Source organism: Lathyrus oleraceus, chromosome 1, assembly GCF_024323335.1.
Source record: "Lathyrus oleraceus cultivar Zhongwan6 chromosome 1, CAAS_Psat_ZW6_1.0, whole genome shotgun sequence".
Lineage (NCBI taxonomy): Eukaryota > Viridiplantae > Streptophyta > Magnoliopsida > Fabales > Fabaceae > Lathyrus > Lathyrus oleraceus.
The window spans coordinates 251,757,188-251,765,674 of record NC_066579.1 but is presented as its reverse complement, the minus strand read 5'-3'; the positions used below and the strand labels follow the sequence as shown (position 1 = coordinate 251,765,674).

General features: G+C 43.1%; 1 pseudogene; it reads right to left on the bottom strand.

Moving 5' to 3' along the window:
* Window positions 1–5,985: 5,985 nt before the first annotated feature.
* LOC127115642 (guanine nucleotide-binding protein subunit beta-like protein) lies at window positions 5,986–6,667 on the bottom strand (annotated as a pseudogene).
* Between the last annotated feature and the right edge of the window lie 1,820 nt (window positions 6,668–8,487).

Genomic DNA, 8,487 nt, shown 5'->3' with positions numbered 1-8,487 from the left:
GTTACGCCGAACTCATCCCGACATGGCAATGAAAATCGAAGACCGTTGATCATGTACTTGACGGTGTTAGAAGGGTCAATGGGTTGTGTGCTCGGTCAGCATGACGAGTCAGGTCGAAAAGAGCATGCAATATACTACCTTAGCAAAACGTTTACCGACTGTGAACAAAGATACTCATTGCTCGAGAAAACTTGCTGCGCTTTGGCATGGGCTGCTCGCCGACTAAGACAGTATATGTTGACTCACACGACTCTATTAATATCAAAGATGGATCCCGTCAAGTATATTTTTGAAAATCCAGCGCTTACCGGAAGAGTTGCTAGGTGGCAAATGATATTGACAGAGTATGGCATCCAATACACTTCACCAAAAGCCATCAAAGGAAGTGTCTTGTCAGACTATCTTGCAGAGCAATCGATTGATGATTACCAACCTATGAGGTTCGACTTTCCTGATGAGGACATCATGTTTCTCAAATCAAAAGATTGCGAGGAACCACTCCCGGAGGAGGGGCCTGACCCTGAATCCAAATGGATTATGATGTTTGATGGGGCAGTCAACGTCAATGGTCGCGGAGTTGGTGCAGTGTTGATCACACCGGAGGGGGTTCATATGCCATTTTGTGCCAGAATAACCTTTCCCTGCACCAACAATGAAGCCGAATACGAAGCTTGTATCCTAGGACTTGAGGAAGCCATCAACCTACGGATTAAAACCCTGGATGTATACGGGGATTCAGCTTTGGTCATCAATCATACCAATGGGAAATGGTATGCACATCAGCCTCATTTGGTTCCTTACAGAGACTACACGAGAAGATTGTTGACTTTCTTTACGACGGTGAAGCTGCATTACATTCCTCGTGAAGAAAACCAATTTGCTGATGCTTTGGCTACCTTGTCTTCGATGATTAAGGTGCTATGTGGGAACTACATACCCAGAATTGATGTATCCCGGCTTGATATACCCGCCTATGTCGGGAGTATCAAGTTGGTGAATTGGTACTCAAAAGAATTCTTCCTCCCAACACAGATCACAGGGGCAAATGGACACCGAACTATGAGGGTCCATACGTGGTTAAAAGAATTTTCTCTAGCGGAGCTTTGATGCTAACAACCATGGATGGCGAAGACTTCCCATCCCCTATCAACTCAGACGCAGTTAAAAAATACTTCGCGTAATTGACCCGCTTGATGAAAGAAAGAGAGTCCAGGCAAAAAAGGGCATCCCGACGAACAAAAAAAAATAATAAAGAGGTTCGGGCAAAAATTAGGGATATAAAAATAAAAAAATGTACACCCGGTGAGTCGAAAACCCGAAAGGGTGGCTCAGGAAAAAATGGGTATCCCGGTGGATTGAAAACCCAAAAGGGCGATCCAGGCAAAAGTTAGGGAATAAGCGAATGACTGCAATCTGAGTTCATCTGTGTTATATCACTGTTTCATTCAATCCGGAAATCTTCGAAGGTTAAAAGATCGACTAATCATCCACTTCAGAAGGCAAGATGAGTAGAGCGTCTTGAGGTCATACGAGCCATAGCAGAGTCAAAACCCAGTGGGACCCCGTATTCACATTGCCATTAGGATAATTTTCTTTTGTTCAATTTATAGCGATCGCCTCTTTTCAGGGATCAGCTTCCTGATGTACTCGCCTATTCCTGGCACATTTTTTCAACCAATAAAAGTCGAATAATTCAGTTAAAGAGCTTTTTTATTCTTCATTTATCAATTTGTTTACAAAAGATGTCTGAATTCTTGATTAAACATGTTGCATCTGAACATAATGGTGGCTTTTGCAAATGATTTGCACAGGAAAACATTTAAAATTGCTTTGAATGTGCTTAAACTCGGACGGTGAATTCAAACCGAGTAATTCCCCCGGGACATACGTGTGTGTTTGCAGGTCACAGGAACCGGATGCCAAGTCATGAATCCTCATCCCCAAGCGGTTGACAAAGTCTCCCCTCAACAGAGCATGTCCCCCAGTAGAGTTTCACCTTGTATCCCCAGCAACAGCGGAGTAGTTGCATACCCAATAAACAAGAGGGTGTCCCCAGTGTTCATCTCATTCCTCAGCAGATATGTTTTTAAGAGATTTATTTTGATCCCCAGCCTGAGGACTATTAGCAAGTTCATATCCCCAACAAGGGTCGATTCCTACGACATTTCCCCAGGAAGTGCTTTCCCCACAGACTCTCCTTACAGAGCCTCGCCAAACAAAGTTTCCATAGTTGATACTTCCCCAGCAAGGTCAACTTTCCAGAAAAAAGCCGATATATTTTCGGTGGCTCCCCGGTCCCGGCAGACGGATCATTCCCCGCAGAGCATTCAAGGATTGATACAGCGATCCGTTCCCTACAGGAGTTTGCTTCCCCAAGCAGATTTCTTTTTGCACCATGCATAGCATTTGCATTTGCATACATATCAAGCATACACATAAGCATATAAACAGGTTCTTCAAAGCGGACTAAAGAACTACTTTACAACCAAAGTCATGAGATTCAGCCAGAGAATCAAGTGTATATGATCCAGCATGAGGGTCATTTCGAAGATTCAGCCTGAGAATCGTTTTCCAAAGAGCCAGCTTAAGGTTCAATTTGAAGATTCAGCCAGAGAGTCGCCTACAAGCGTTATTCCCCAGCAAGCCAGCTAGAGGAGTAGATCGACAATTTAATAGAAAATCAACCTATAAGAGGATCCAGCCCGCGGATCACGATTTAAAAAAGGGTATATTTGAAGAGTCGTTACAACATGTTCTAGCCTGAAGAATATGCACGAAGCCCAGAAAGCGGAATATTCTCGAAGCTGCATATCTAACATGAAGGTTGGGTGTAGATTTCGAAAGAGGGTCAACCAGCGCATGCCTCAGATGTGAGATCTTGATGATGGGATTTTATCATCAAAACAATCCAGATCTAGCCAGAAGATCAAAGTCAGGTCTAGCCCGAAGACCGAGAATAGATTCAGCCAGAGAATCGAAACGAAGTAGATCTAGCCAGAAAATCGAAGTAGATCTAGCCAGAAGATCGAAGTCAGGTCTAGCCCGAAGACCGAGAGTGGATTCAGCCAGAGAATCGAAACGAAGAAGATCTAGCAAGAAGATCGAAGAAGATCTAGCCAGAAGATCGAAGTCAGGTCTAACCCGAAGACCGAAAATAGATTCAGCCAGAGAATCAAAGAGGATAGATTCAGCCAGAGAATCGCAACAAAGAAGATCTAGCCAGAAGATCAAAATCGTATCCAGCCCGAGGATCAAAATCGTATCCAGCCCGAGGATCAAAGTCTTATCCATCCCAAGGATCAAAATCGTATCCAGCCCGAGGATCAAAGTCTTATCCATCCCGAGGATCAAAATCGTATCCAGCCCGAGGATCAAAATCCTATCCAGCCCGAGGATCAAAACTAATATCCAACCAGAGGACTAAATTGAGAATAGATTCAGCCAAAGGATCGAAACTCCAGATTCAGATTCAGCCAGAGGATCAGACAAAAAATAAACAGCGCAGTGTATTTCAGCATTTTATGGTGTTCTCATAGCGCAAATTTTCGGTCTGTCTTTGGTATTCAATCACAGCTCACCCTGTTTGTCTGATAAGCTGTTCGCTTTCACCCTGCTCGGGTTAGCTGACGATTGAATAGGGACAGCTGTAACACCCCAAAGTTTTCCCTCCTCATTCATGCATTTATTTTTAGGTCATTTAGCATTTCATATTGCATTTCATCATGTCAGTCAGGATCAGATCCAAGAAGCTTGAACATCATCCGAGACACTTTGTGGGTCCTATCCAGGTGATCAGTCAACACAAGGGAAAGACTTGAGTTACTTCCAACAGGTTCAAATGGGGTCTATTCATCATTCAAAACGCTAATCTTGAAGGAGCAAAAATTTCTTCCTGAGCTGTCATGCTCGCTAGGCGAGCAGCATGGTTCGCTAGGCGAACTGAACTGTCATGCTCGCTAGACGAGCAATTCCTTCGCTAGGCGAAGCCCGCGCGTTTTGATAAAAAAAATAAAAAAAAATAAATGAAAATAAATAAATAAATAAATAAAATATAACAGAAAAATCTTGGACTTGGACCTCTCTCTATTGAGCCCACAAAGTCACAAAAATCAGGTTATAAATTCTAGACTTCCATCTCCCAAAAAAACCCTGGGAAAAAGATAGTGAGAGAAGAGCTAACAGAGTTCAGAGCAACCTCCAGAGACTGAAGGGAACTCATCTGCAAAGAACCAATTCCCTCTCATATAAACCCTAAGAGTGCTTTGCAAACCCAACGGTGCCATTCGATTTCAATCGATCCTCCCCAATCAGGTATGCCCTATTTCCACTACTTTATACTTTCAACCTGAAATTTTTGATACCCTTTTAATGCATTTGTTTGACAGAAGGTTTAGGCCTCCTACCCTTGGTTGCTTTTTGTGAGCTTTTTGTGAATTTTAATGGCATAACTCATGTGGTTACATTTTTGATTTGGGGCAACTCTTGATTGCACCCCATCTTGTCACTCTAACTTGTTTGTTGAGTTTTTTGTGAGGGCTCACATACTCTTGCAGGGATAGCTTACTTGGTGTTCCACTTTATTTGTGGGATACCATTTGGAGGTTTATTCCTATTACCTGTATTGACATGCTTTCTTTGATGGTGCTAGCTTGAGAGATCTTTGGGTTTCTTATTTCCTTAATTGCTGTTGCTTCGGATCTTTATCCGTGCGGTAGATCTCCTGATCCCTTTATTTTTTCCCGCATTTTACCGTTTTCTTAGCTGGAAGACCTCAATAGGAGGAAATGTTTTCTTTTGTTTGTTTACTTTTGTGCCCAAAGACCTCCATGCAGAGGCAATTGGCGGATAAATGGGATTAGTAGTCAATCCCCCGTTATTCAGTGCGTCGTTCTTTAAGATCACACTACGTGTCGATGCTTCAGAACAAAAGCCCAAGATCTTTTGTCCGGTCGGTCAGTGGAGAGGGTTCCATCTTTCTGAACCCCCACGCCTTGTCATGAGCTCACCTGGTCCAGGGTTAAGAGCTATGAGGTCTTATCCTCATTACCCTTCTGATCTGCTCACCCTAACGTTCAATGTCAGTGGTGAAGAGCCCGTTTGATTACCCTTCCATGGCTTGTTTGTCGAGGTTGATATGACCCTTCTTGAAAGCCCTACCCATGTATGTTTGAGCCCCTTGTTGGTGTGTTTATTTTATGATACATGTTTTGTGTGATGTGATCGTCCCCCCATAGGATTGCTAGGCTTCGTATAGTCTCCCGTTTGCATGACAATTAAGGTAGCGCAGTTCCTTCGTCTAGGACTGCCTTTTTGCATGAGCATCCCTAAAACCCAAACAACTCATTGATTTTTCTTCTCCTAAGAACACGTTAACTCCTTCTACTACAGGTGAGTAAGTCTCCAAAGGTCGAGCATCCGGTAGATTGCGTAGTAACGTCGTTCACCCAAAACACAGCCCTTAACCCGTAGTTAGCCGAACTACGGCTTGCTCTGATTCTCATTCCAGATGAGATACGTAGGCATAAGGCGCGATGTCTTAGTGAGCACACTCCTCTTTAACCCATAGGTCATCCGAGCTACGAAGACTCTGATTCTCATATTCAGATGAGATACGTATGCAGTGGATGCGACATCCGTGCGAGTCATTTTCTTTTAACCCCTCTTTTAGTAAATAGTACATTAAATATACACACACTCTTTAGACAAGAACAACAAAAGTGGATCCCGTAGAGTACTACGGATGCGTAGGGGTGCTAATACCTTCCCTTCGCATAATCGACTCCCGAACCCAAGATTTGGTTGCGAGACCTTGTCTTTTCCTTTCATTTTTCCAGGTTTACTTCAAGCGTTTCCTTTCCCTCCTTTGGGATGAATAACGCACGGTGGTGACTCTTCTGTCATTTTCTTTCTCGCCAGTTTTTTTTTCGCATCTCCTTTTTCAGGTTGCGACACCCTACATCGAGCCCGGCTTTGTGAGCATAAATCATCCATTCAATTAATCCTACCATTGTTGAAGCTATTGTTATCTGATTTTCCAGCTTCGCGTACTGGCCTTTTCCGCTACTACCCATGTAGTTCACTTTCCCCAATGGTGTAAACAACGGTTCGAGTTTTTTAACTATTGATTCGTCTCCGCCGGCAAAGATTGCTAGGGCTAAAACGAACACAGCTAACCCAATCAGAATGAGCATCACCGCCCTGGATAGTGCACTCGCACTCACCCGAGAGTGTTCCACAGCTTAATCGTGCGGTCACGAGAAGTAGACACGATCTGACGGTTGTCAATCGAGAAAGCCATAGATAGAACATCCTTGGCGTGACAAACGAATCGACGGGCGGAGGTTCCAGCATTAAGATCCCAAAGACGGAGTTCACCATCCCATGAACCAGATATAGCAAACTGACCATCGGATGAGAGGACACCATCCTGAACAAAGTGAGAGTGACCGGTGAGACGGCGGCTGGGGACACCGTAAGTCTTGTCCTCCTTGGTAAGGTGCCGGAGAATGATAGATTTGTCGCGGGAGGCGGTGACAATCATATCGGAATTGTCGATCGGGGTAGCAATGGCGGTAACCATGTCAGTGTGAGAACGCATGGTGCCGCGGAGAACGAGACCCTCAGGCATGGTTGCTGCGAAGAAGGGATCTCGTGGCGGGGAACGGAGGTGGTGCGTGAGGTGTTTTGGAGAGGAGGATGGTGATTTTGTGAGTGTGTGTTGTTGTCTGAGTTCTGGCAGTGTGTTTGGGTTTTTGTTAAAGAAGCGAGCCCAAGTGAAGAGATCCTCCTCCCTCTGATATGCAGTCACGTGTGGAGAGAGACATTAAAAATGAGGTTCCTCTTTTTATATTCCATTTGTCTTCAATTTCCTAGCCACGCGAGAGGAGAAAATAGTCGTTGGTATTGTGGGCCATTTGGTCCCCATTATTGCTCCAAGTTTCTACTCCTCTTATTTCTCTTACTTGTTTGATTTTGATTGGTCGAGAGAGGTGGACATGGATAGTCATTGGGAGCCTTTGATTATTTTGAAATTGACAACCAGGATAGGATCAAAAAACACATATGGTAAGATAAATTAAAATGTCTAGAACGGTCCTTCTAGATGCTTTTATTTATGAAAATCAAATTCAATTAATTAAAATAAATAAAATTCACACTTTTTAAAATAACCACAATAAAATAAAATGATGACATGAACAATTCTATTTAATTTTTCTGAATTTCCTGATACAATAATGAAAATAAACGGATTTAAAATGAATAAAAATCAGGTGCGAAATTGCTCGAAAAATTAAAATGAATGCACCAAAATGATTAGTGTGAAATAAACTTATTGGAAAAATTCAGCGTTTCTTTTAATTTTGAAATAAATTTGACCGGTTAAACAAGCTCGAGGTGATCAAAAAGTGGTCGAAAAATTAGCTGAAAAATAAATCGAGCATACCGGATTAAACTACGCAAAATGTAGATTAATAAAGTTGATGTTTGGAAGCTTGATTTTAAAAGTTTTCGTCCACTGATTTGACGCACACCCATTGATTAATTCAACCGGTTTGTCTGTAGATCCGAAAAAATTATTTCGACTGATATTTTAGGCACTATGTGGTATGGAATGCATGGTATGCTATGTAGACATGCAATAGCTATGATGAATGTATTGAAACAGCGATACAGGGTCAAAATTGGGGTGTAACAAGTGTCGAAACGCATGTCCATCATCTTTTACCTCTGTTGGTAAGCGGGTCTGTTACCCTGTTGCTGTTGCTGGTACTGAGTTGGTTGACGTTGTGGTTGTTGTTGTTGTACTAGTGTTGTAGTCAGAATGGTCACAGCTGCAACATAAGGCTGCTGATGGTAGTTCTGAAAATTGTTCCTCCGGACACCTCAGATCTGATATGAAGACAAAGAATTCGCATCCCCCTCTCTCCGCTTTTGTCCTCCAATGAACAGCTTCTTCACCCCTGATGATGATCCAACCCCACTCTGGATCTTGCATGTCTTCAAATAGTTCTCCACCCTCTCACCGGTAGAGACTACATCAACGAAATTGGAGGTTGCAACCCACCAGACGCTCCAAGTAAGGTCCGGGCAGAGTGTTCATGAACATGTTGGCCATTTCATTCTCCAACATCGGAGGCTGAACACGGGAAGCTGTTTCTCTCCAGCGTTGAGCATATTCTCTGAAGCATTCATTGCTCTTAAGAGACAAATTCTGAAGTTAAGTTTTGTCAGGCGCCATGTCTGTGTTGTATTGATATTGCTTTACGAAAGCCTCAGCCAAATCTCTCCAGCAACGGATGTGGGCTCTATCCAGCCTCATATTTCATTCCAAGGATGCCCAAGCTAGACTATCCTGGAAAAAGTATATGAGCAGTTTCTCATCATCAGAGTATGCAACCATCTTGCGGAAGTAGGCTTGCACATGAGTCTTCGGGCAAGAGTTGTCATTGTATTTGTCAAAAACTGGGACTCTGAATTTTAGCGGAA